Consider the following 26,742-nt stretch of genomic DNA (forward strand, 5'->3'; position numbering starts at 1 on the left):
GAAACTTTATTGACACATTCCTGGGGTCAGATACATCACATGATCACACTGACAGAACCACAGGCACATAGACACAGGCAACAGAGCATGCACAATGTCGGCACTAGTACAGTGTATATCCACCTTTCGCAGCAATGCAGGCTGCTATTCTCCCATGGAGACGATCGTAGAGATGCTGGATGTAGTCCTGTGGAACGGCTTGCCATGCCATTTCCACCTGGCGCCTCAGTTGGACCAGCGTTCGTGCTGGACGTGCAGACCGCGTGAGACGACGCTTCATCCAGTCCCAAACATGCTCAATGGGGGACAGATCCGGAGATCTTGCTGGCCAGGGTAGTTGACTTACACCTTCTAGAGCACGTTGGGTGGCACGGGATACATGCGGACTTGCATTGTCCTGTTGGAACAGCAAGTTCCCTTGCCGGTCTAGGAATGGTAGAACGATGGGTTCGATGACGGTTTGGATGTACCGTGCACTATTCAGTGTCCCCTCGACGATCACCAGTGGTGTACGGCCAGTGTAGCAGATCGCTCCCCACACCATGACGCCGGGCGTTGGACCTGTGTGCCTCGGTCGTATGCAGTCCTGATTGTGGCGCTCACCTGCACGCCGCCAAACACGCATACGACCATCATTGGCACCAAGGCAGAAGCGACTCTCATCGCTGAAGACGACACGTCTCCATTCGTCCCTCCATTCACGCCTGTCGCGACACCACTGGAGGCGGGCTGCACGATGTTGGGGCGTGAGCGGAAGACGGCCTAACGGTGTGCGGGACCGTAGTCCAGCTTCATGGAGACGGTTGCGAATGGTCCTTGCCGATACCCCAGGAGCAACAGTGTCCCTAATTTGCGGGGAAGTGGCGGTGCGGTCCCCTACGGCACTGCGTAGGATCCTACGGTCTTGGCGTGCATCCGTGCGTCGCTGCGGTCCGGTCCCAGGTCGACGGGCACGTGCACCTTCCGCCGACCACTGGCGACAACATCGATGTACTGTGGAGACCTCGCGCCCCACGTGTTGAGCAATTCGGCGGTACGTCCACCCGGCCTCCCGCATGCCCACTATATGCCCTCGCTCAAAGTCCGTCAAATGCACATACGGTTCACGTCCACGCTGTCGCGGCATGCTACCAGTGTTGAAGACTGCGATGGAGCTCCGTATGCCACGGCAAACTGGCTGACACTGACGGCGGCGGTGCACAAATGCTGCGCAGCTAGCGCCATTCGACGGCCAACACCGCGGTTCCTGGTGTGTCCGCTGTGCCGTGCGTGTGATCATTGCTTGTACAGCCCTCTCGCAGTGTCAGGAGCAAGTATGGTGGGTCTGACACACCGGTGTGAATGTGTTCTTTTTTCCATTTCCAGGAGTGTAAAATATTTTAGGTAGCTGTCGTGTATTATAAATCTTTATAAAGATGTCAGCATCTGTTTGTTACATTAAAACCATATGGTACACTGGTGTCTCTTTGAATGAAGCTGTATGGTGTTGTGTTGCAGGTTCCTGGGGACAGTTGTGCCAGATGAACTCCCGAAGCAGCTTTGTGTTAGCTGCCTCAGTGTGTACATTCTCTTCTTCATTGGCCACCAACAGAGACAGTGATTTACATTCCAGTTTCTGCACTTTTGTCTCTCTGGAACCTCTTCGGCTGACTTTTTTGTGTGTATTGACTGTGTTTGAAACAGGAGGAACTCTGACTTTTCAACTGTGTTCATTTAGTAGACAAAAAAAAGGGGAGATATTGCTGAAAAGGGGAGATATTGCTGAAATTTAAAAAAGTGTTACACCTCTGTTGCCTTCAAGATACTGTTTCCTGAATAAGACACTCTGAGTCCCAAGAACAAGTTAAATTATTGCATTCAGATCTCTCATAAAGCATTTATTTAGTGTCTAGAAATGTTTCACTATTTTAAGCATGTATTAATGTTCGAGTGTTCTTTAGGCATTGCTTTTGTGCAACTGTCATTTTAATATGTCAGGTCATTGTCCAGGCTGTGATTTGCATTTGAGTGTGCCATTCCAGTGTCTGTCGCCTTCTCGCTTTTTATGCTTCTACTGCTAAACTAGATGATTCACTCACATTTCTGTAAAATTGGTATTTCCACAATCTGTTTTTCTGCTTGAGGAATGACAATTTATTATATCTTGTAACAGAGCTTGTGACAGCTATCACAACAGTATTAGAATTTGCTTTAATACTGCTCCAGGTAGTAGAGTGTTGCTATTCCAAAATGTTACTTTCGGTATTGATAGGCCAGCAACACAACTGTGTTCTTATTCCAAGTTGGTGTGAATGTACTGTAAGCTGCACGAACAGCATGTTCATCTTTAAAAGACTCCTCCAGTGTTACAAATGTAATGGGAGTACATATCAATGTTTCTCTCATTTAAATAATTCCTGTTAGATTAGTGGAGAGTGGTTTCATATCTTTTTTTCTGTACATTGCTCACATCACTCCCAAACCAAGTGGTGGGTTATCATTCGTTAGCTGCTGCTGTAGGAACACAAATGCCTGACAAACCTGTGTAATGTCTTCTGAGAGGAAAATGTTCTACAGAGAAATTTGATATTTTTAGACACTTGCCTGAAGCAAATCACAATACCTACTTACCAGTTATTGAAACAGGAGGAATAAGCTGAGCCTACAGAAAAAAAGAAAAAGAAAATAGATGTTCAGGTTAGAGCTTTCAGAAAGTGCTGTTCCTTTATAAGAAAAGGGGGGGGGGGGGGCACTGACTACTTCCTCAAGCTGTCGGAAGATTTCTAAGTAAATTGTCCTTTCCTTTCTTCTCCACTTAAAGTCTTATACTCACATGTCCCTCTTTCGTCAACTATTTCCTCTCTCAAAGAAGGAAGCACTAATTTCAAAAATTAGCTAGTTCGATATTGTGTGCACTGCCCCCCTCATTACCATCAGCTTTAGGTCAGCCCTGATTAGCTGGCTTCTGTTTCAGAAATTCCCTTTTTGTTTTGTGTAGTACAAATTTTGGTTTTTAGCATTTGTATTTTAGTTTGCAATTCAGTTCATTTCTGTGTTATTTACTTTACGCAGCTAGTCCTTCTAGAACTGATTGATAAGATATTTTATACGAAAAAGGCTGGTCTTTTATTCACCAAAATGTCACATGCTTTTGCAAGACTGAATTTCCTTTCTTCATATATCTGTTCTGAAACCACAGAAACAATTTACTGCAACATGTACATTACTTTTTGCCACTGTTCTCATACTACCATTTTCAAAGTACCAATGAGCACCAAAATATTAGCTTACTTCAAGAGAACTACTGATCCGAACAGTTAATGTGATGTGATGTGTGTCAATTCAGAGAGTAAAATGTTTTCCCCGCTCTCTGTGACAAACCTGATGGCTGATCTTCCTAATGTTAATGGAGTTATAAGAAAAGAAGTAGCTTCCCAGTGAAATTCAGAAGTGAATCATCTGTGGAGGTGAGGCAGTTGTAAATCTTTGCATTAATTGCCTTGAAGATTTATAGGTTGATGCCAACAAACATTTTAAGATATTCCAACCTTCTTGTTGTTTCTGTCATCATATAGAGGCAGTGGAGTCTAAAAATATCATTTCTCAGATTCGATGGAGTGTAGCAATTTTGGAATTATGTTTTCATAGTAACAGTATTATGCGTGTTACAGAAAGATGGAATGATATTCAAACATTCAGTAGTGCTGTCCATTCTGCAGAGAACCCTGTGACATACTTAATATGTACAGTGGATAAATGCAGATATTTGCTAAATTTGTGTTGCTGTACTTCTGTGCTAAGAACATACTAAAAATCGCTTTGTTCTAACTTGTTGCTTCCAGTGATATTACTCAGCATCTTGCACTATAAGAAATATCAAGTAATACTTGTTTAAATGCCCATAGTTTATTATATTTCCAACACTACGAGGGAACGACTTTACTTCTTGTGTAGAAAATTGTCGATTCCAATTTCTTCTTCTCTGTGTAGAGCCTGGTCATTGACCTTAGACTATTTAAATATTGGCATTTACTATTATTAACTGATACAGACTTATGAATTGTATTATAAAGAATGCTCTGCTCGGTTTTAAAGAAGAATAACGCTCTTGATGTCCAAAGGGAAGATTTTTACAAGCATAACACACAAATTTCTCATCTGTTAGTTCATATAATTTAGCTCTGAACTTATTTTCACCAAATTAGTGAGCTATAAACTATACCGTCAATTGCAGAAAAACATTATAATTAGTGCTTGAGAGTATATGACTGTGAGATCGATGGTACAAAATCTGCCATTGACCTTTTTAGATTGTCATTTGCTCTGGGGGCTGTTTATGAACATACCCCAATAAGGAGACCAGGAAATAGTGGTTTCCACTATCTGTTGCAGATGGTACAATGCTCTTTTGATAGGCTGTCAAATTTAGCTTTGCTGGATCTTTGTTTGCACATGGTCAGTTTTGTAATTGTGAGGAACCACATACAAGTTTCTTTACAAGAGATATGTATGTTTCTCACAGTTCGTGGTGAATTTCCATTATGTATGCTCTGAACAGACTGTTTATTTTCACTGTCACACAGTGGCAGTGTGGAAGCTGGTATTTGTGATCTAATCACAGTTATCTATTACTCTTCACAACCAATTGACCCTTACTGTTCTGTGCACAGGTGGCTGATGGGTGTAATTGATTCGATAGAAATCAAATTATGTTGACCTTTATGTATTATTTTCAGGCCACTGCCATCATTAATTAACAGACAACATTATGTTTAGTGTGTCTACATCTAAAGAAGCAGAAATAATGTGAAATTAGCAGCTGCTGAAATGTTGTGTGTAATTAACTTGGAAATCATTTTACGGATTTCTTTAAACAAAATACCCATTAATCTCTGTCATCTGCTAACTTAAATGGTAGTGAACAGAAATTATTCAGTACTTTTTGATATCAACTGATTTCTATCGATTCAGCTAATCCCATTAGTTGTCTCACCAATTATCTTCTTGGAATGTATGTGTGTAGCATTGAAATGTTCTTTGCGTTATTATCCATTCAGTGCAACTGGCAACAAAATATTGTTCCAGAGAATGAGTGCAGTCTTATAGAACTACAATTTGACTGTGTTTTTTATGCCTTACCTTCCAATGATTGACATCACTGCTGCTTCCAAGTCTTTAAAAGTTTCTATTACAAAACGTAAACTTTTTGAAATTCTCACTTTGTTTAGAACTCCAGTAAGAAATTTTTATTGGTCATTCCTTTTTGAGATGTATATTAAGAGAGAAAACAGACTGTTTGCAGATGGTTGCCTCAGGTGATGCAGTAGCTGTATATCCAATCAGTCACTTAACACTTAAAAATACTTTTTCAGCCAAGTATGCTGAACAACTATCTAGCTTTTGTATTTGGAAGGCCTACATAGACTTTTTACATTTCTTGTGTACCATTGCACGAATGATTGCTGCTGGAAGAGATGTTTTGCAGTTTTGGAAAATTTCCAGTTTTACAGTGACAAAAGTAGAAAATTGGTTGTTGTCGACCTCGAGTAGCATTTACTGCAGGTACTGGTAGTTTTATACTTCAGGGTCCAATAATGCAACGATGTGTGTTCTCTGTGCGCTAAAACTGATGATGATTGTCAATTAGCAGTTACTGATTTTTGTTGACTGTGTACATAAACTTGTTTTTATTGTGCCACAGTAGTGATTGTTTTGCCTTATTTCATACATGTAAATTCAGAATGTACTTTGAAGTTAAAAATATTTATTACCTCTGTCATATTATGCAGAAGTGGACATTTATGTCACAGATGTGTGTTAATTTGTACCACATGAGAGGAAAATGTTGTGGCATGTGTGATTTATTTAGCAGGTCATTGATAGTAGTAAATGTTACTGTGGTGAGCTTACAACAAACTTGTGGTGTTGGATGCAATGATAACTTTTTATTGCAGTGACATTAAACTGTATTTATTTTTTATATAATATGTTTATTCATTTCATTTTGCCTTTATGCTTGCCATATGGTTATCAAAACAATGCTTCTGTGGCTTTCATTTTTGGGGCCACTCTGACAAGGTATGAAGGTCACATTGATAGACATATTTTGTGTGTTAGTTCCTATGAGGAAAGAAAAACATCCAGTTTTTCACAGAAGTCTGTTTCATTTGTGATGACATATCTACATACAGTCAAACCCCTTTTTAAAGAAACTCTGGGGACTCAAATATTTTTCCCTGAATGGGGGTTTTTGCCAGAGAACATGATAAAAATGACCCAGAATCATAATTTAAGCATGCAAAAGTGGTAAAAGTGCTATTTTGTTACAAAATTATTTATATCCTGTGCTACAAATTTAAATGCAGAAATAATATTACACTCTTTACAAAACATGTCCTTTAATTATTTTATAAAAAAATCAGTAAGTCTTGTTTATTTTGTCCTTCTAGGATATTATACTGAAAGAAGTTCTTTCTCCAGCTGATTGATATGAGTTAGAATCGATTCATCTACATTAAAAGAGGAAAAGAAATTCCTGACATCAATTTCTTACAAAGCATCGGTGTCACTTCCAGCACTCCTACCTATATGCCCTCATAAGCATTTCAGTGGCATAAATCTCGGGTATGGAAATTCGGATGTCATCATCACAGCAGATAATATCCTGGAATGTTGCATTTTCAGAAATATTAGTTTTGCTTCCTTGTGCCGAGTCTCATCACTTCCTTCCTCTCAGAGAGTGAAAGTGACTTGTACAGAACTGCTACTGTGTACCTGTATCTAACAGAGCGTGTTATGTCCAGGTCAAGAGGATACAGATGACTCGTGTGGTTTGGAGGAAGTAACACATCATTTACTTTCTTCTTTCTGAGATTATGTTTCCTTAGGATGTACAGGGCATAGATCAATAATAAGTACAACTTTCCCTCCTGTTGCTCCTATCTTGGCATCTAAATGCTTGAAAAAGTCATAAACATTTTTGACATCTCCAGGGACTGCTGTTGTGCACATAACTACAAAGCAAAAAACAAAGATGCTGTGACTTACCAAACGAGAAAGCGCTGGTAGGTAGACACAATAAAAAACACACACACAAATTTCAAGCTTTCGCAACCCAAGGTTGCTTCATCAGGATAGAGGGAAAGACGAAAGGATGGGTTTTAAGGGAGAGGGTAAGGAGTCATTCCAATCCTGGGAGCGGAAAGACCTACCTTAGGGGGAAAAAAGGACAGGTATACACTCGCGCGCGCACACACACATATCCATCCGCACATTTACAGAGACAGGCAGACATATGTAAATTCAAAGAGGTTGGGCAGAGATGTCAGTCAAGGCGGAAGTACAGAGGCAAAGATGTTGTTGAATGACAAGTGATGTACAAGGGGCGGCAACTTGAAATTAGCAGAGGTTGACGCCTGGTGGGTAACGTTACCGAGCAAGCTTCAACCTCCGCTAATTTCAAGTTGCCGCCCCCTGTACATCACCTGTCATTCAACATCTTTGCCTGTGTACTTCTGCCTCAACTGACATCTCTGCCCAACCTCTTCGAATTTACATATGTCTTCCTGTGTCTGTATATGTGCAGATGGATGTGTGTGTGTGTGTGTGTGTGTGTGTGTGTGCGTGTGCGCACGAGTGTATACCTGACCTTTTTTCCCCCTAAGGTAAGTCTTTCCGCTCCCGGTGTTGGAATGACTCCTTACCCTCTCCCTTAAAACCCACATCCTTTCGTCTTTCCCTCTCCTTCCCTCTTTCCTGATGAAGCAACCTGGGGTTGCGAAAGCTTGAAATTTGTGTGTGTGTTTGTGTGTTTTTTATTGTGTCTATCTACCAGCACTTTCTCGTTTGGTAAGTCACAACATCTTTGTTTTTTATATATATTTTTCCCACTTGGAATGTTTCTCTCTATTATATTCATAACTACAAAGTAACATTTTTATATTTTGGGAACATGGGAATTAATAGTGACAGCAACTTCTCACTTCCATCACTATTTACACACCATAGTGTCATCATCCTCTCTTTACTTTTCTTTTACCTCTGTGGCACTTTTCTCCCTTAACAGAATATGATTTTGCAGGAAGTAAATTATAAAAGATGTCAGTGTAATCAGCATTTAAAATGTATCTGGGCTCATAACCCTATTTTATTATTTGAGGAGCGAAACAACATGTGATGGTTGAAGTAGAGAGGACATAAAATAAAGTCTGGCAATGACAAGAAAAGCGTTTTTGAAGAACATAAATTTGTTAGCATCAAATATATCAGTTTAGTATTGGAGGGAATTGTAGGCGTAAAAATTGTAGAGGGAGACCAGGAGATGAATATATAAGCAGATTCAGAAGGAAGTCTGTTGCAGTATTTATTCGGAGATGAGCTTGCACAGGATAGAGTACCACGGAGAGCTGCAGCAGACCAATCTTCGAACTGAGGACAAGAACAACAGCAACAACTGTTACTTTGTATCAATCATGGCAATTCAATGTTCTTGCAGTAGTGCACAATTTCCAAGACTAGAACCTCACTTTCTCCACTTACCCTTTGAAATTACAGATTATGCCATTTTTTTCCTTTTGAAAAAGAAAAATTCAACCAGTCGTTCGATGCACTGAAATCTGTGCACATATTTCTGCTTATAGGAATTCTTCCATTTCTCAGTCCTTGAAACAACTTTTGAAGAATATTTTACACAATATTCAATGTGAACATGCAAATGTCTTTTTGGATCCACAGGAACTGTCTGCTGCGACATCTAAAAACGCTTCCTCATTTTTTCAATATGCTGCACATGTAGACAGCGGTAAATCATATTTCTTCTCTCTGTTGGAAAGATTCCTTTTAAGATTGTGATTCTCAGCTTTCGCTGAACTGTAAGCATTCTACAATTGTAGGCTGTTATTCCACAAAAGTAAAACTGATAACTTCAACACTTAAGTAACTGAACAACTACACTTTTTGTGCCTCATAGGCTCAGTGACTGTGACATCAGATCATGTAACTCTTATAACGTCAAGTTTAAAAAATATATTTCAGAACAACACAACACATATAAGTCACAGAGTAAGTTGACAAGCAAGACATGTGTACACGTTAGCATTCGAATGAGCACCGAGTCCCAGTCTAGCGGCCGCTGCTCGGCTGGCCGCTTAGGTGGCGCAGCTGCTGCATGGATGGCAGACAGCACCACACGTAGAGGACGCGCGTAACTGCGCGGTGGCGCTTTTAATGATCAGTGAGTTACAACACTTTTCCCCCCTTTGAAATTGTTGCACTGGTCTTGATGGAGGTGTCCCGGAGATGGCTAACGCCCATAGGCGTTGTTTGACTCGCCGTAAAATCTCGAGGAGGAGGCTTCCCGTACGAACGGAAGTGTCCCCGATGATAACGGGTCGAGATGACAGGAGACGTAGGGTTCGAATCTGCTGAGGCCCCCTGCACCAATTTGCCCGTTGCGGCAAGTCCAGTTGATATGACAGGAGACACGGGCGATGTGTTGGCGTCCGTTGGAGGAGGAGGCGAGTAGATTTGCTCTGACAGAGGATGGTCATCCAGTTCCTGCATGGGCACGTCTCCTGATGGCGTCCGTTCTTGTGCTGGCATCGCGATGACGGTGAGAGGGCTGCGTTGTGAGTATTGAGAGATGCCAAGATCCCGAGCGTCAGGTAGAGCCGAAGGTGGTGTAGCGGCATTCGGAACAGGCATTGCCGGCACACGAGGCCGAAGCTGGTCCGAATGACGCACTGCAACACCCGTGTCCATCTGGATTTCATACAGACGTCTGCCACGGTGTCTTAAGATGTGGTCCGGGCTCCATTTTAGCTGCCTGCCATGTCCCCGTACCCAGACGAGGTCGTCGTCGGTGAACCGGCCGAGGGAAGGCACCCGCGGCCGTTAGGTGGAAGGCCGCAAAAGATGAAGTAGCGTGCGGGGCTGTCGGCCATGTAAGAGCTCAGCCGGGCTGTGGTCGCCCATGGGGGTGAAACAGTAAGACACCAGAAACTGGAGAAGCGCATCATCAGCAGCAGAAGAAGTCAGAAGTTTCCACATCTGAGCCTTAAATGTGCGGACCAGTTGTTCAGCCTCATCGTTGGATTGTGGATGGAACGGCGGGGCCGTGACATGCATAACGCCGTGACGAGCACAAAAATCCGTAAATTCGGAAGAGGCAAATTGCGGACCATTATCAGTAAGAAGAGTAGAGGGGAGGCCTTCCAAAGAAAAAATGCGGGCGAGAGCACTGGTGGTTGACGCGGTGGTAGGCGACGTGCAACGGACAATGAAAGGAAAGTTAGAGTAGGCGTCAATTACAAGGAGCCAATAAGTACCTAAAAAGGGTCCCGCAAAATCAGCATGAATGCGCTCCCAGGGCTTCTCAGGCGAAGGCCACGGTGACGAAGATGACTTCGGGGCAGCGGCCTGTGACGCACAAGGGCCACAGGCAGCGACCATGTGTGCTATTTCAGAGTCGATGCCAGGCCAGTACACATGATGGCATGCCAGAGATTTCATGCGAGACGCACCCCAGTGCCCTTGGTGAAGGAGGTGCAAGACCGAAGCATGCAAAGACACAGGTACCACGTCACGCGGCGAAGCATGTCAGTGGAACGGAGGATAACACCATCCCTAGCCGTGAGGCGGTAGCGCAAAGCGTAGTAGTTCCGCAACGGATCAGAAGTCTTAGCGGACGGGCGATTTGGCCAACCCTTCTGAATACAGCGTAAAACCCGGGAGAGGGTAGGGTCAGAACCCGTAGCAGCCGCCAACCTGTCCCCAGTAATGGGGAACCCGTCCACAACCCGCTGCTCGGCAACATCCAGGTGGAAGCACAAAAGTTTGTCCCTATCGAATGCCGGATCAGGACCCATGGGAAGGCGAGACAGAGCATCAGCATTTGCACGTTGAGCTGTTGGCCAGAAATTAATCTCATAATTGAAACGAGACAAGTAAAGAGCCCAATGCTGGAGGCGGTGTGCAGCCTTGTCGGGAAGTGACGTTGATGGATGAAGCAAGGAAACAAGGGGTTTGTGATCCGTAACAAGATGAAATTTTGAGCCATAGAGAAAAAGAGCAAACTTATGAAGAGCATAAATAATGGCCAAAGCTTCTTTCTCAATTTGAGAATACTTTTGTTGGGCATCCGTGAGCGTTTTGGAGGCATAAGCAATGGGTTGTTCCGAACCGTCAGAAAAACAGTGCGCAAGGACTGCACCGACCCCGTATTGAAAGGTGTCTGTGGCAAGAACAAGATGTTGGCCAGGTCGATAAGTAGCCAGGCACGGGGCCTGTTTCAGCATAGTCTTCAATTTCTGGAAAGCCACCTCGCATAACGCGGACCAGTGAAAAGGCACGTTTTTATGCAACAGGCGATGCAACAGCTGAGTCACCGAAGCCGCAGACGGTTAAAACTTGTGATAGTATGCTATTTTCCGCAAGAAGGCCTGCAGTTCCTTAACAGATGTAGGCCGAGGATGGGCATCGATCGCAGCCACAGTTTGCTGAAGCGGATGAATACCATCCCGAGACAGTTGAAACCCCAAGTACGTGATAGATGCCTGAAAAAATTGTGATTTCTGAAGATTACACTTAAGACCAGCAGTCTGTAAGACATGAAAAAGTGTGCGGAGATTTTGAAGATGTTCTTCAGTGGTGGAGCCAGTGACAACAATGTCGTCCATGTAATTGATACACCCAGGGACAGGGAGCAATAATCGTTCCAAGAATCGCTGAAAGAGAGCAGGGGCGCTAGCAACCCCGAATGGCAAGCGTTGGTATTGATAGAGACCGAAAGGCGTGTTAAGGACCAGAAACTGCCGGGAAGCAGCGTCAAGAGGAAGTTGATGATAAGCTTCTGACAGGTCAGTTTTAGAAAAATACTGGCCTCCAGCAAGTTTATTGAACAGTTCTTCAGGACGGGGCATAGGGTAAGTGTCGATGAGGCATTGAGCATTTACAGTGGCTTTGAAAACGCCACAGAGACGAATATCACCATTTGGCTTAGCAACGACAACGACAGGAGAGGACCACTCACTGGAAGTGACAGGAACACAAGACCCCTGAAGTAGTGAGACGATCCAACTCCCGTTTTACCCGATCATGAAGGGCCACAGGAATGGGCCGAGCCCGAAAAAATGTAGGGCGAGCAGTGGGTTTGAGCGTGATATGAGCTTCAAAGTCGTTTGCACGGCCTAACCCAGGAGAAAAAAGGGACGAAAATGTCGTCGACAAGGAATCCAGTTGAGCATAAGGAATAGCATCAGAGACAATATTGACAGAGTCATCTATGGAGAACCCAAAAACAGGAAAGGCATCGAAACCAAAAAGATTTTCTGCATTGCTCTGGTCGACCACAAATATGGGAACAGTGCGAACGACGGATTTGTAAGATACCTCAGCATTAAACTGTCCCAAGAGAGAAATCTTCTGTTTATTGTACGTCCGTAATTGCCGAGTGACAGGTGACAGGAGTGGAGAACCCAACTGAAGATACGTCTGAGAATTAATTATAGTGGCAGCAGAACCGGTATCCACCTGCATGCGAACATCCCGACCAAGGATTTGGACAGCGAGGAATAACTTCCCTGAAAGGAAAGAAGTGCAATTGACAGACAACACAGAATCAGCGACATGTTCATGAACATCGTGTATGCGGCGGATTTGCAAACGGAAGACACATGACCTTTCTTTTTGCAATTGTGACATACAGCCCAACGTTGGGGACAATCCTCGCGTGAATGTTTCGTAAAACACCGCGGACATGAAGGAAATTGACGGGGGTTTTGCTGCAGTTTCTTAGCGGGTTGTTTACGGCTAGGCCGAGGCTGCGCGTGGGAGCGCACTGCGGCCACGTCGGTCGGCGGGGACGCGCCGCACGCGTCGTCAACTGCGCACAGAGGTTGTATTTCCCCGACATCACCCCACGCCTCTATTTGCGCCCCAGTGGCGTGAGAAATTTCAAAAGACTGCGCAATGGAGAGAACTTCATCTAGAGTCGGATTTGCCAACTGAAGGGCACGTTGCCGAACTTCTTTGTCGGGCGCCGACCGGATAATAGCATCCCGTACCATGGAATCGGCATAGGATTCTTTGTGAATGTCAGTAACAAATTGACACTTTCTCCTGAGGCCGTGAAGTTCAGCAGCCCAAGCGCGATAGGATTGATGTGGCTGTTTTTGACAACAATAAAAGGCAACACGAGAGGCTACCACATGTGTTTGCTTTTGAAAATAGACAGACAGAAGTGAGCACATTTCAGCAAAGGACAAAGATGCAGGATCCTTCAAAGGAGCCAATTGCGACAACAACCGATACATTTGAGGTGAACTTCAGGAAAGGAACAGAGACTTACATGGTTGTTCGTCCGTGACATGAAATGCCAAGAAGTGCTGTCGAAGACGTTTTTCATAATCAGACAAGTCTTCCGCCGTCTCGTCGAAAGGAGGAAAAGGAGGTACAGCCAACGACGAGAAACGCCCCGCATTTGACGCCGCGACGAAATCGCGAATCGCTGCCATGAGAAGCGTTTGCTGTTCAAGGAGATTTTGCAATAGTTGCTCGACAGTAGCCATGGAACCCTGTGGGTCAACGGTGAAAAGGAAAAATCCACTACCTCGTCGCCAATTGTTATAACGTCAAGTTTAACAAATATATTTCAGAACGACACAACACATATAAGTCACAGAGTAAGTTGACAAGCAAGACATGTGTACACGTTAGCATTCGAATGAGCACTGAGTCCCAGTCTAGCGGCCGCTGCTCGGCTAGCCGCTTAGGTGGCGCAGCTGCTGCATGGCTGGCAGACAGCGCCGCACGTAGAGGACGCGCGTAACTGCGCGGCGGCGCTTTGAATGATCGGCGAGTCACAACAGTAACCTAAGTCACATGGAGATTGGTTTCTAATTCTTTCAACGTATCTGTCAGTATGGCTACGAGGGAAGTAGAGCTATTCACCATGATCTAAGTACACATCAACCGGTTGAATCGATTACCATTCACTGTGTCACAGGACAAAAATTACAACTTCTGTGAAGTGGAAATTAATCAGAAACTCATTAGAACATTTTGAGACTTACTTAAAAAATGGATTTCAGTTTGCAAAATGTTTCAAGTTTATTCCTTAAAAGCAGACTTTTTCTTAAAGTTCACTAAAAGCGGGGAGAAATAATATTGTTTTAATGGGAGTTTTCACCAGGACTGACAGAAATATTTGTTAAAAGCGAGTTGTTTTTAAAAGTGGCTTCATTAGTTTGGAATTTTAATGTAGCTCTTTCTTTTATTGTTATTTACATAAATTATCCATGTAGTGACAGCCATTGACCAACCCTGATAGCTACACATATTAAAGTGCCTGCTTTCGGGTCTCGAGGAGGCGCAATGGTCCCAGATTACTTTCCACATTCACCTAAGTGAATGCCGAGCCAGTACCCTTGTCCCATCTCAGATACTTTATATGCACAGTTGCCCATGAGATTCACACTAGACACAGACATATGCGGTACACAAATTCTGTCCCAGAGACAAGCATCAGGAAGGGCATTCAGCCACCAACTTGCCACTAACAATGCCAAAACTGGTATAACAGTGTAGATCCCGAATGAGATTTTCACAGTTCTGCAAGTTTCGCAGGAGAACTTCAGTAAAGTTTGGAAGGCAGGAGACGAGGTACTGGCAGAAGTAAAGCTGTGAGGACAGGGCGTGAGTCGTGCTTGGGTAGCTCAGTTGGTAGAGCACTTGCCCGCGAAAGGCAAGGGTCCCGAGTTCGAGTCTCGGTCCGGCACACAGTTTTAATCTGCCAGGAAGTTTCAGTGTAGATCCTGTAGAGAAATGGAGCTAAGACAAAAGAAGAAGAAGTGACGTATTATTACTACTACTACTATTACTACCACTACTATTATGGCTTGCCAGAATTTAATCCTCATAGAGTACTTGGAAAAGAACAGACTTATATAAATGGTGTTTTTCAAAAAACATAACAACTTTATTCATACGACTTACAGAACTAGTTTTTTTTACATTTTTTATATTGAAGTACATCAAATTCTTTTATCTTACAGCTAAAAAGTTGAATATGCCAACTATTGGTTATGTGGCACTCATCCCGTCTGAAGCAGATTTCTTGATAAACTTGCTGCATTATGTCAGGCATAACTTGTTCAGTTGCATCGTTAATTGCTGCTCTGATAGTTAATTGTTGCAGCCTTCTTTGCTCAACTCATGCTAGCACTTGAGACGGTATGGTTTGGTGCTGGCATACTACGTGAGTCAAAACTTTCGATCTATTTTCTTTCGAAATTAGATTTCGTCCATATCTTATACGAATAAGTTTGTGTGAATTTTCAAAGCTGTACGGGTGGTACAAACACCGTATCTCTGATGAATTCCCACGAGAAAAAATAAAGAGGTGTCAGGTCAGATGACAGAGAGGACCACGCAGTCAGCAAATCGTGCCCAATAATTTTAGTTGAGATGTGGTTGTTTAGGAGTTACTGCATGAGGTGAGGCAGTGCAGTGGCTCACCATCTTGAATATAGAGTATGCTGCAGTCTTGGTCAGCCTTGTTAATCACTGAGGTAAAAAAAGTTGCTGCAGTCTTGGTCAGCCTTGTTAATCACCGAGGTAAAAAAAGTTTTTGAGTGTATCTAAATACACTATTCTGTAAACTGTTTTCACTTGGAAAAGAAAGGACTGTAAACTTTGCAACTGCTCATCACCCAAAAAGATATCAACTTTTGGGTTGTCGTGAAAGTGTTCTGAGACTTCGTGGGTTGCCCCTATCCCAAAACCTGTAGTCATGTTTATTAACTCTACCATTTAACTGAAAAGCTAAAACATCACTAACGGTAATGTTTCCAGTGTTATCTTCATCCTTATATAACTAATGTAATATTTCCCCACAAAACTAATTGCTAATTTGTGCTGGTTGAGAAGCAAATATTTTCTTAACTCACGGCCAGTCATGTGGTGGATACCCAACTCGTGAGAAGCACATGGGGTCAATTTTGTAGGACTGTTAACAAGGCTTGTCTCACTTGCTCTATGATGTTGTCAGACACACAAGGTTGACTTAAGAATATTTTATGGCTTACCGAGTACTCAGTTTCGACAAAACATTTATGCCACTCCTAAATGCTAGGCTTGCTGGGTGGAGCTTTGCTTTACCCATTGCGAAAATTACATTTTGCTGTTGTTGAAGACACGGATTCTTCAAACCAAAACATGCAGCAAACATGATCAAGACAAGTGAAGGCGGCCATTTTTGCTTAAACTCTCACCAACACTTGTAGTAGTGTGATTTGGTACTACATGCATCAAAACTTGATCCATTTTCCTTAGAAATTTGGCCAGCACTAGGTCTGTAAGTCTTTTGAATAAGCTTGTATAAATTTACAAGGTTGTTTAGTCCTTTTAGAAATTCTCTTCATTGAGCCTAATATGTTTCTTTGTTGGATCATTTGGTACAGGAGTTGAATGGAAGACATCTAAGATTGGCAGGCAAAACACTGGTTAATGCACCATTCCAAACTGCACCAACTCGTTCTCCACAGTAGATCCAAGTTGCTTCTTCGTGTTTCACATCTTGAAGATTATCCCTGTCAGGAGAAAGTTTCTTCAAAGAGAACTACTGTTTCCACCAATGAGCATATTCCAGGGTTTGAAAAAGCTAGTTTGTTCCCACAAGCATAAAAAAAGTAAACTTCTTGAACAAAATGTGCATTGTAATAATAAGTATTGCAGTCTAGATGGGCAAGAGAACGATAATTTTTTATTTATTTATTCACATATTCCTGTAAAAATACAGGTATATACATTAGAACATGTATGTAATGAGACTACAGAAAGACAGAAGTACACTCCTGGAAATTGAAATAAGAACACCGTGAATTCATTGTCCCAGGAAGGGGAAACTTTATTGACACATTCCTGGGGTCAGATACATCACATGATCACACTGACAGACCCACAGGCACATAGACACAGGCAACAGAGCATGCACAATGTCGGCACTAGTACAGTGTATATCCACCTTTCGCAGCAATGCAGGCTGCTATTCTCCCATGGAGACGATCGTAGAGATGCTGGATGTAGTCCTGTGGAACGGCTTGCCATGCCATTTCCACCTGGCGCCTCAGTTGGACCAGCGTTCGTGCTGGACGTGCAGACCGCGTGAGACGACGCTTCATCCAGTCCCAAACATGCTCAATGGGGGACAGATCCGGAGATCTTGCTGGCCAGGGTAGTTGACTTACACCTTCTAGAGCACGTTGGGTGGCACGGGATACATGCGGACGTGCATTGTCCTGTTGGAACAGCAAGTTCCCTTGCCGGTCTAGGAATGGTAGAACGATGGGTTCGATGACGGTTTGGATGTACCGTGCACTATTCAGTGTCCCCTCGACGATCACCAGTGGTGTACGGCCAGTGTAGGAGATCGCTCCCCACACCATGATGCCGGGTGTTGGCCCTGTGTGCCTCGGTCGTATGCAGTCCTGATTGTGGCGCTCACCTGCACGGCGCCAAACACGCATACGACCATCATTGGCACCAAGGCAGAAGCGACTCTCATCGCTGAAGACGACACGCCTCCATTCGTCCCTCCATTCACGCCTGTCGCGACACCACTGGAGGCGGGCTGCACAATGTTGGGGCGTGAGCGGAAGACGGCCTAACGGTGTGCGGGACCGTAGCCCAACTTCATGGAGACGGTTGCGAATGGTCCTCGCCGATACCCCAGGAGCAACAGTGTCCCTAATTTGCTGGGAAGTGGTGGTGCGGTCCCCTACGGCACTGCGTAGGATCCTACGGTCTTGGCGTGCATCCGTGCGTCGCTGCGGTCCGGTTCCAGGTCGACGGGCACATGCACCTTCCGCCGACCACTGGCGACATCATCGATGTACTGTGGAGACCTCACGCCCAACGTATTGAGCAATTCGGCGGTACGTCCACCCGACCTCCCGCATGCCCACTATACGCCCTCGCTCAAAGTCCGTCAACTGCACATACGGTTCACGTCCACGCTGTCGCGGCATGCTACCAGTGTTAAAGATTGCGATGGAGCTCCGTATGCCACGGCAAACTGGCTGACACTGACGGCGGCGGTGCACAAATGCTGCGCAGCTAGCGCCATTCGACGGCCAACACCGCGGTTCCTGGTGTGTCCGCTGTGCCGTGCGTGTGATCATTGCTTGTACAGCCCTCTCGCAGTGTCCGGAGCAAGTATGGTGGGTCTGACACACCGGTGTCGATGTGTTCTTTTTTCCATTTCCAGGAGTGTACATATAAAACCAAATGTCAATATCTAAGATCCTAACATATTTCGTCAGCTTTCATGAGGCTACTCCAACTCCCCTGATAGGATTGCATGGGGCACTCATCCCTAATGTGCTTGATTGTCTGGCTCACAGTCACAAATCAGAGACTCAGTAGCATCCCATTTGGAAAGCTAGTTTGCGCATCGACCTTTCCCAGTGTAAGCCCTGTTCAATTTGACCCGTAGTGGCCTGTTGAGTTCTGCCCCAGCAGTATCACAGTTACGCTTCTGGAACCACTCACACTCTTCAGGATTTTCAATAAGTTAACAGCTCTGATCCCACAGGTCTCTCACCTCGATTCTAATTGAATTTAGCTCTTCTGCTTGCCATAACGGTGGATTTCTTGAATGGAGTCTATTTCGTAGTAGACTTGGTATGCCTTCCTGTATGGGTAATTCCAGGTTCTCCTGCAGCTTGCGGTTTTCCAAAAGCGAGGCCTCGCTTCTGCAGATTGTGGGTGGATGGGTGTTACTCAGCAGAGGAAGCCAATCGGTGGCTGTTGGCTGGATTGTCCCTTTTATTAAGTGCGTAGTGTGGTTCAACTGGACATCATTCAAGTTGTGTTGGCAGCTGTATAGCCACCCTAGGACACAATATTCAGCTACCGAGAAGATCAGCACGATGAACGATGTGCGCAAGGTATGAGCTGAAGCTCCCCGTGCCATTCCACACAATTTTTGAAGTTACAAGTTTTTATCTTGGCAGCAGTATTTTCAAGATTGTTTTATATGAAGGGGTGCAATCAAGGAGGACACCGAGGTCCTAGGATACCTGTTATGGCTATGAGTGTTTCCATTAGGTTTCACTGTGGGCTCTGTGTCAGCTGGTTTGCTGTAATGTACATACTTCAGTTTTACTTGTGCGGGGTTTAATTTGCCACTTTCTATAAAAATAGCTCATAATGGCTAGATCTTCTGTGAGAATTGTCTCTGTGGTAGACCATTACTTAATTTCCACTCCTCGCTCACATTTTCTCACAAGTAAATGCCGAAGTGCCTATTGTTTATAATAGTGGTGATAAGAGTTACAATTTTTCAGCATCAGATTGTTTTTTTTTTTTTTTTTTTTTTTTTTTTTTTTTTTTTGTAATTTGTATATCATCCCTTTTCGCCAGACTCTGACATATACCGGGGTTAGGTCAACAAATGTGACAGGTGTCTTCACGTTTTCGTGGAAGCCGGCCTCCGTGAAAGTTGTTAGGACTGATACCTGGTCGCTGTAACTTCTCTCTGGTCTGAAACCTACTTGCTCGGCTGGGATACATTCCAGAATGAAGCTGCTAATTCTGTTACTAAGGAGCCTCGGAAGAGTTTATCGAGATGGTTCACAAGGGAAATGGGTCCGAAGCTTTGAGGGTGGTCAGCCGGTTTACCTGATTTTGAAACTGCCACTATTTTTATTGTCTTTGGCTCGTTGAGCAGTGATCTATTATCTAGGATGTTGTAGAAGAGGCGAACCAGCCTTTTTTTTCCCTTCCCCACCACTACCCCACCCCTGGCCTGCTATCCCTCCCCACCCCACCCTCCTCCTTACCCCCACCCAGTTGCCTCTCCCGCCATGCACTGCTGCTTATAGTCTGGTTTCAGCTGAGACCGACCTTGGCCGTGTGTGTTTACATATACATCTACATACATACTCCGCAATCTACCATGCGGTGCGTGGCAGAGGGTACCTCATACCACGACTAGCATCTTCTCTCCCTCTTCCACTCCCAAACAGAACGAGGGAAAATGACTGCCTATATGTCTCTGTACAAGCCCTAATCTCTCTTATCTTATCTTTGTGGTCTTTCCGCAAAATGTAAGTTGGCGGCAGTAAAATTGTACTGCAGTCAGCCTCAAATGCTGGTTCTCTAAATTTCCTCAGTAGCGATTCATGAAAAGAACGCCTCCTTTCCTCCAGAGACTCCCACCCGAGTTCCTGAAGCATTTCCGTAACACTCGCGTGATGATCAAACCTACCAGTAACAAATCTAGCAGCCCGTCTCTGAATTGCTTCTATGTCCTCCCTCATTCCGACCTGATAGGGATTCCAAACACTCGAGCAGTACTCGAGAATAGCTCGTATTAGTGTTTTATAAGCGGTCTCCTTTACAGATGAACCACATCTTCCCAAAATTCTACCAATGAACCGAAGAGGACTATCCGCCTTCCCCACAACTGCCATTACATGCTTGTCCCACTTCATATCGCTCTGCACTGTTACGCCCAAATATTTAATTGACGTGACTGTGTCAAGCGCTACACTACTAATGGAGTATTCAAACATTACGGAATTCTTTTTCCGATTCATCTGCATTAATTTACATTTATCTATATTTCGAGTTAGCTGCCATTCCTTACACCAATCACAAATCCTGTCCAAGTCATCTTGTATCCTCCTACAGTCACTCAACGACGACACCTTCCCGTACACCACAGCATCATCAGCAAACAGCCGCACATTGCTATCCACCCTACACAAAAGATCATTTATGTAGAAAGAAAACAACAGCGATCCTACCACACTTCCCTGAGGCACTCCAGATGATACCCTCACCTCCGATGAACACTCACCATCGAAGATGATGTATTGGGTTCTATTACTTAAGAAGTCTTCGAGCCACTCACATACTTGGGAAACAATCCCATATGCTCGTACCTTAGTTAGGAGTCTGCAGTGGGGCACTGAGTCAAACGCTTTCCGAAAGTCAAGGAATATGGCATCCGTCTGATACCCTTCATCCATGGTTCGCAAGATATCGTGAAAAAAGGGCGAGTTGCGTTTTGCAGCAGCGATGCTTTCTAAAGCCATGCTGATGCATGGACAGCAACTTCCCTGTCTCAAGGAAATTCATTATATTCGAACTGAGAATATGTTCGAGAATCCTACAACAAACCGATGTTAAGGATATTGGTCTGTAATTTTGAGGATCCGTCCTTCTACTCTTCTTATCCCTTCTTATATACAAGCGTCACCTGCACTTTTTTTCCAGTCGCTCGGGACTTTACGTTGGGCAAGAGATTCACGATAAATACAAGCTAAGTAAGGAGCCAATGTAGTAGTGTGTGTGTGTGTGGGTGTGTGTGTGCATGTTTGTGCATGGGTGTGCATGTAAGTGTGAGTGTGCACACATGTGCATGTGTCTATTGTCGTTTTTCAACAAAGACCTCGTTTGCAGAAAGCTCACAACTCATTTTGTGACAGTCTTTTTGTTGTGCCTATCTGTGACTCAGCATCTCACTATGTGGTGAGTAGGAACCATCCCTTTCATAATATTGTTACACTCCATACTAGGTACTTTACCATTCAGTCAGTGTAAATAGTGAAGAGAAACTGGATTCGTTTGGGCACTGAGCTTTTGGAGGCGAGTTCTCGTCTTATTCTGGAAGTACGTTGTTTGTCACAGGATGATCTAGATGTTTCAAGTATATGGTTAGTGATTTGGTTACCTGAAGTACAAGGTTTGTGACTGGGTTCATTGGAAGCTCCACTAAGCTTACGCAGCAGGCTCCGTGCCTCTGTACTCGAATGTTCGAAGTTTACATTTTCTACCATCTCGCACCATCGTACTCTTCCAGCAGCCTTCAGACTTCGGAGGAGGTCATCTGCAATTCGCTTTTGTCAGTTTCGCTATATTCTTCATAAAGTTGTTCGCAATGTTCATTCCGTCCCGGTATATATTCCTTTCTGAACCCACGAGGGATAAACGTTTTAGCAACGTAAGAACAACCCTGACCAGTCGGGGGTAGTATTGTAGGTTCTGGTTTCATAAAACAAATATATATTTATCTAGGTGGTTGGCAAAACTCCGCCAATCGGCCCTGCAGAAATTCCGTCTTGGTCACAGTAGAGATCTCACAATTGGGTGAGAGAGTCCAATATTGAGGATTACTGGCCTCTGTTGGCTGTGTGGGAAATTAGGTATTATTCCTCTAGATATAAGCATTGGGTGCTGCCTGCAGTCGCAGGACGTAAAGCAGAGATCGAGATTGTAATCTCTTCGCCAGGTGGCAAATCCAAAAGTTCACAAATCCTTGGTATCATAAACCAGATACAAGTTTCCATTTTCAGCCCAGTATTCGAGTGCGATAACACATTCGTTGTCGTGTGCTTAGTTCCAATGAAAATGGTGACTATAAAAATCTCCAACATAGAACAATGGGTGGGCAATAATTGGCAGACATTTAGTGGCAACGGCACGTTTTGTGGCTTGTAAATAATTTTTATAGAGGTCGCCTTCATTTGTATCGAGACATAATGGAGCTCATTTTCTGCATTTGTTGAAATGAGGTGAGCACGCTCGATGTTGCTCCTTACATAAGTGGCAACATGGTAGACACTGTGATATGTAGCACCTGTAAGATTGTCGCCACGGATCCTGCCTCTTTTACGCAGGTCTTCCGTAGTTAGAGCATGTGTTTCTGTCAATGTCATTACCTACAAGGAGTTGAGATAGGTATTCACTTTTGCCTTCTCTGTTTAAATGGCATACTTGGACTGAAGGGCCAAGTCTTTTAATCAGTTGGTGCTGAGAAGGTCCATTTCTTAAGACTTTTTGATTTTGATTTCTCTGCACGTTTGTAGCCAGGAAATCCAATATTTGTTCTGGCTGCTGATTATACTAATGTTGAACACATTTGTCTCATTAATTCTGTTGTGGGAATCCAGGTAAGCTGCAAACAGTGGGGTCGAAGACTCTGCGGTGTACGGAGGATTGGGTCTTTCCTGGAAGCGTGCGCGGATAACCGAGATCGTTAAGCAAGAAATCCTGGTTCGAGTCCCGGCCTGAAACCTATTTTTAAGTGTCACCCGTAGGTACGATTTCCGTGCCTAATACAGCTGATGACAAAAGTATTCGCATTATGACAAAATTTTATAATATTACTACAGTTGCAGATTGTCACCAAAGTCTGTTCCTCCAGACTTGCATGCATGTCTCAAGGAACAGACTTTGGTGACAATAAAAATGTATTTGTAATGAGCAGCCAAATGAAAACCAAGTGCCTGCCACAACGGGACCACGAAATGGTTCCATTCAAAAGTAATCACCACACCTGTTAAAACATTTATCCCACTGGGAGAAGAGAGGATCAGTTCCTGTTTCATAGTACGCAGTCACCCACTGACAAATCCACCACTGCAGCCACTCTCGCAATTCCTTGTCGAGCTGGAACTGATGTCCACGTATGCGTTTCTTCAAGTCACCAAAGGTTTGGAAATAATATGGTGAAAGATCCAGGCTGTTCAGGATACATTGCAGTGCTTCCCAACCAAATCGCTGAAACATAGCCTTCATCCAATTGGCAGTGTGGAGATGGGCAATATCGCGCAACAGCTTGAATCTGTCTGACACTGTTCCTGGGCGTTTTGATTTTATGGTCCTTTGCAGTTCCTGCAAAATGTGTTCATAGCTCTGCTTGTTGGTTGTGGTTCCACGTTCAAGGTACTCACTGAACAGAGGACCCCTGCAGTCGAAGAAGGCTGGATCGTGACCTTATTGGAATTTGCACGAACAGCTTCGGATGACTTTGGTGGGTAGATGTCGGATGTTGTCACTGTTAGTTTTGCTGTTTTCCCTCAGGCTCAAAATGGTTGTACCACATAAGGTCAAGATCGTCTTCTTCTTCAACTGTAGGGGCCTTCTGCTCTAGAGTTCCTCGCGTGTGGAACCATAATCAGTATGGAACACTATGAAGATACTGTGCAGAAACTGTGATGGGCCATAAAGTGAAAACGCCTAGGTACGATGTTGGATGGAAACATTCTGTTACACGATAATGCCCAACCCTACAATGCATCGGATGAAGGCTGCTACCCTTCATCGATTTGGGTGGGAAATATTGCAGTATCCTCCACGTCTTTAGTGAACTGAAGAAAGATGTGTGGATGTCAGTTCCACTTGGAGGAAGAGTTGGTGCGGTTGTGGATCTGTTAAAGGCTGATCGTGTTCTACCAAACGGGAATGGATTGTTTCATCTCCCAGTGGGATAAACGTCTTAACGTGTATGGTGATTACTTTTGAATGGGACCTTCCATGGAACTGTTCTGGTGAGTGTTCAGTTTTCATTAGACTGCCCTTCATCGTTATGATGGATCGCCTTGAGCAGCAGGTTGATGAACTATCTGGGTTTTCCGACATGTGCAAAGAAAATGACTATGTCCTGTCGTGAGGGAAGGTATGGATTTGATGTGGAAAACTGCAATAGCTGTAAGGGGAATGAAAGATTTTTAGACTGCTTATGAGGGAACAATACAGGAACCCTCTCGTATATAGTTTGCTGGATATGTCGTCCTCCAGTACAGACGACAAAATTTTGTGCAGATCTGTGTGAAGGATTTCGGGCATTGGCCTCCAGCCCCAATGGAGCGATATGGTATATGTAATATGCTCAATGACAACACACAGACGGTAATTGTTTTTCGATATATCAGGAGAGAGAGAGATGCGGTTAAGTCTTGTCGGAGGTACTATTACAAGCAGTACTATAAATGGAGCAGATAGTTCTCTCAAATCTACTACGATTTTGTTCCTAAAACTTATGGCAATCGGCTGTCTCTATTCTCGTGGACTGTTTTTTATTTATTGTCACGATAGTGTGTTTAAAAAAATAGGTGTTTTTTTTTATACTTCACAATCTCTACTTATAAGGTAGACATCACTTGAATTACAGTTCGTAGTGGAATCTAGAAATTATAGTGGATTTTTTTCTGACGTGTGAGCAGATTGTGTAAGTTAGGTTGTGATGATAAAATTGCTTGCAAAACCAGAACGCAAGAATCTGCTGCTGTATAACAGAAACTTTACAGACATATCGGAAGAGGTTAGTTACGCATCAAAAATGTCCCATGTAAGCATGCAGATGGTAACTGGTTTCGATGTAAAGGAAGAGACTTATAGGATGTGTTACAATACAGACTCTCACGGTCTGTTTCTTATACGCCTGTATGATATAGCATCGCAGTGGTAAAGCGAGACCTGCCATAGTGTACAAAACAGCTACGTGCTCTTGACTTATAGCTTGTTGTTGTTGAACATAAAATGATTGTAATTTTTTTTTTCGACATATCATCTGATGGTGTGAAGGATTGTATTCTCCGACGTTATTTCACGTGTCTGAAATGTTTGAGATACACACGAGATCACCTGTGTTCAAATGTTCAAATGTGTGTGAAATCTTATGGGACTTAACTGCTAAGGTCATCAGTCCCTAAGCTTACACACTACTTAATCTAAATTATCCTAAGGACAAACACACACACCCATGCCCGAGGGGACCAGCCGCACAGTCCATGATTGCAGCGCCTAAGACCGCTCGGCTAATCCCGCGCGGGGATCATCTGTGATCGGCGCAGTGCACTTCTCTCGAAGTCTCAAAATAATGAGCTGCAAATTGTACGAGGGTCGGTCAAAAAGTAATGCCTCCCATTTTTTTTCTACTTAAAGAAATTAGGTTAAGTGAAAAATTTGAATTTGGCGCCATTCCTCAAACCTTCTTCTGCAATCCACTGCAGTAGTAACTTTCTGTGTCAACAGGTGGCAGCACAGCAGAAGTTTGTAAGATGGCCGACATCGATGTTCGTTTGAGACAGCGTTGTGTGATTGAATTCTTGAATGCAGAAGGTGAAACGCCCATACACATTCATGAAAGACTGAAGAAGGTGTATGGTGTTGTGACAGTGGATGTCAGCACTGTTAGACGATGGGTTCGTCGTTGTAAGGAAGCTGAAGGGCAAACACCGTTGACTGACGAAAAGCGGAGCGGCAGGCCGGTGAGTGCAGTGACTCCACACAACATTCAGCAAGTTGATGACATCATTCGTGGTGACCATAGGGTGACTGCAGATGAAGTGTGTCGCATTATTTCTCTTAGTAAAGGCAGTGTGATCACGATTATTAAACAATTGGGGTACTCAAAAGTTTGTGCACGGTGGGTTCCAAGAATGTTAACCGATCAGAATAAAGAGGCAAGGAAAACAATAGCCTCCCAACACTTGCAGCGCATCCGTTTGGAGGGAGATGAGTTTCTGAAAAAAATTGTGACCGGGGACGAAACATGGGTGCATTTTTTTGAACCCGAATCAAAGAGGCAGTCAATGGAGTGGCGTCACACAAGCTCGCCGAGGAAGAAAAAATTCAAAACTGTGCGATCGGCAGGGAAAGTTATGACAACAGTTTTCTGGGATACAGAGGGTGTGATTCTGGTTGATTTTTTGGTGCAGGGATGCACAATAAATTCTGTTCAATACGTCACAACCCTCAACAAACTTAAAGCACGTCTTCAGCGAGTTCGCCCAACAAAATCAATGGCAGATGTTCTTCTTTTGCATGACAATGCAAGACCACACACCAGTCGTCACACCTCTGACGAGATTGTCAAAATTGGATGGGAAGTTTTGCCTCATCCCCCATACAGCCCTGACCTGGCACCATCAGACTTCCATCTGTTCGGGCCATTAAAAGAAGCTCATCGTGGGA

The 26,742-nt window shown here is 44.0% G+C and overlaps 1 protein-coding gene across 1 annotated transcript in view; it reads left to right on the forward strand.

The window, feature by feature from the left end:
- The window catches only part of LOC126424818 (inositol-tetrakisphosphate 1-kinase-like), a 100,959-nt gene extending 94,995 nt beyond the window's left edge, over nt 1-5,964 (forward strand). The window contains exon 11 of the mRNA XM_050087612.1: nt 1,498-5,964. The gene's annotated coding sequence lies outside the window, so the exon portion shown is untranslated. The remainder of the gene's footprint in view (nt 1-1,497) is intronic.
- Nucleotides 5,965-26,742: the final 20,778 nt, after the last annotated feature.

The sequence above is a fragment of the Schistocerca serialis genome, chromosome 10, assembly GCF_023864345.2.
Source record: "Schistocerca serialis cubense isolate TAMUIC-IGC-003099 chromosome 10, iqSchSeri2.2, whole genome shotgun sequence".
NCBI lineage: Eukaryota > Metazoa > Arthropoda > Insecta > Orthoptera > Acrididae > Schistocerca > Schistocerca serialis.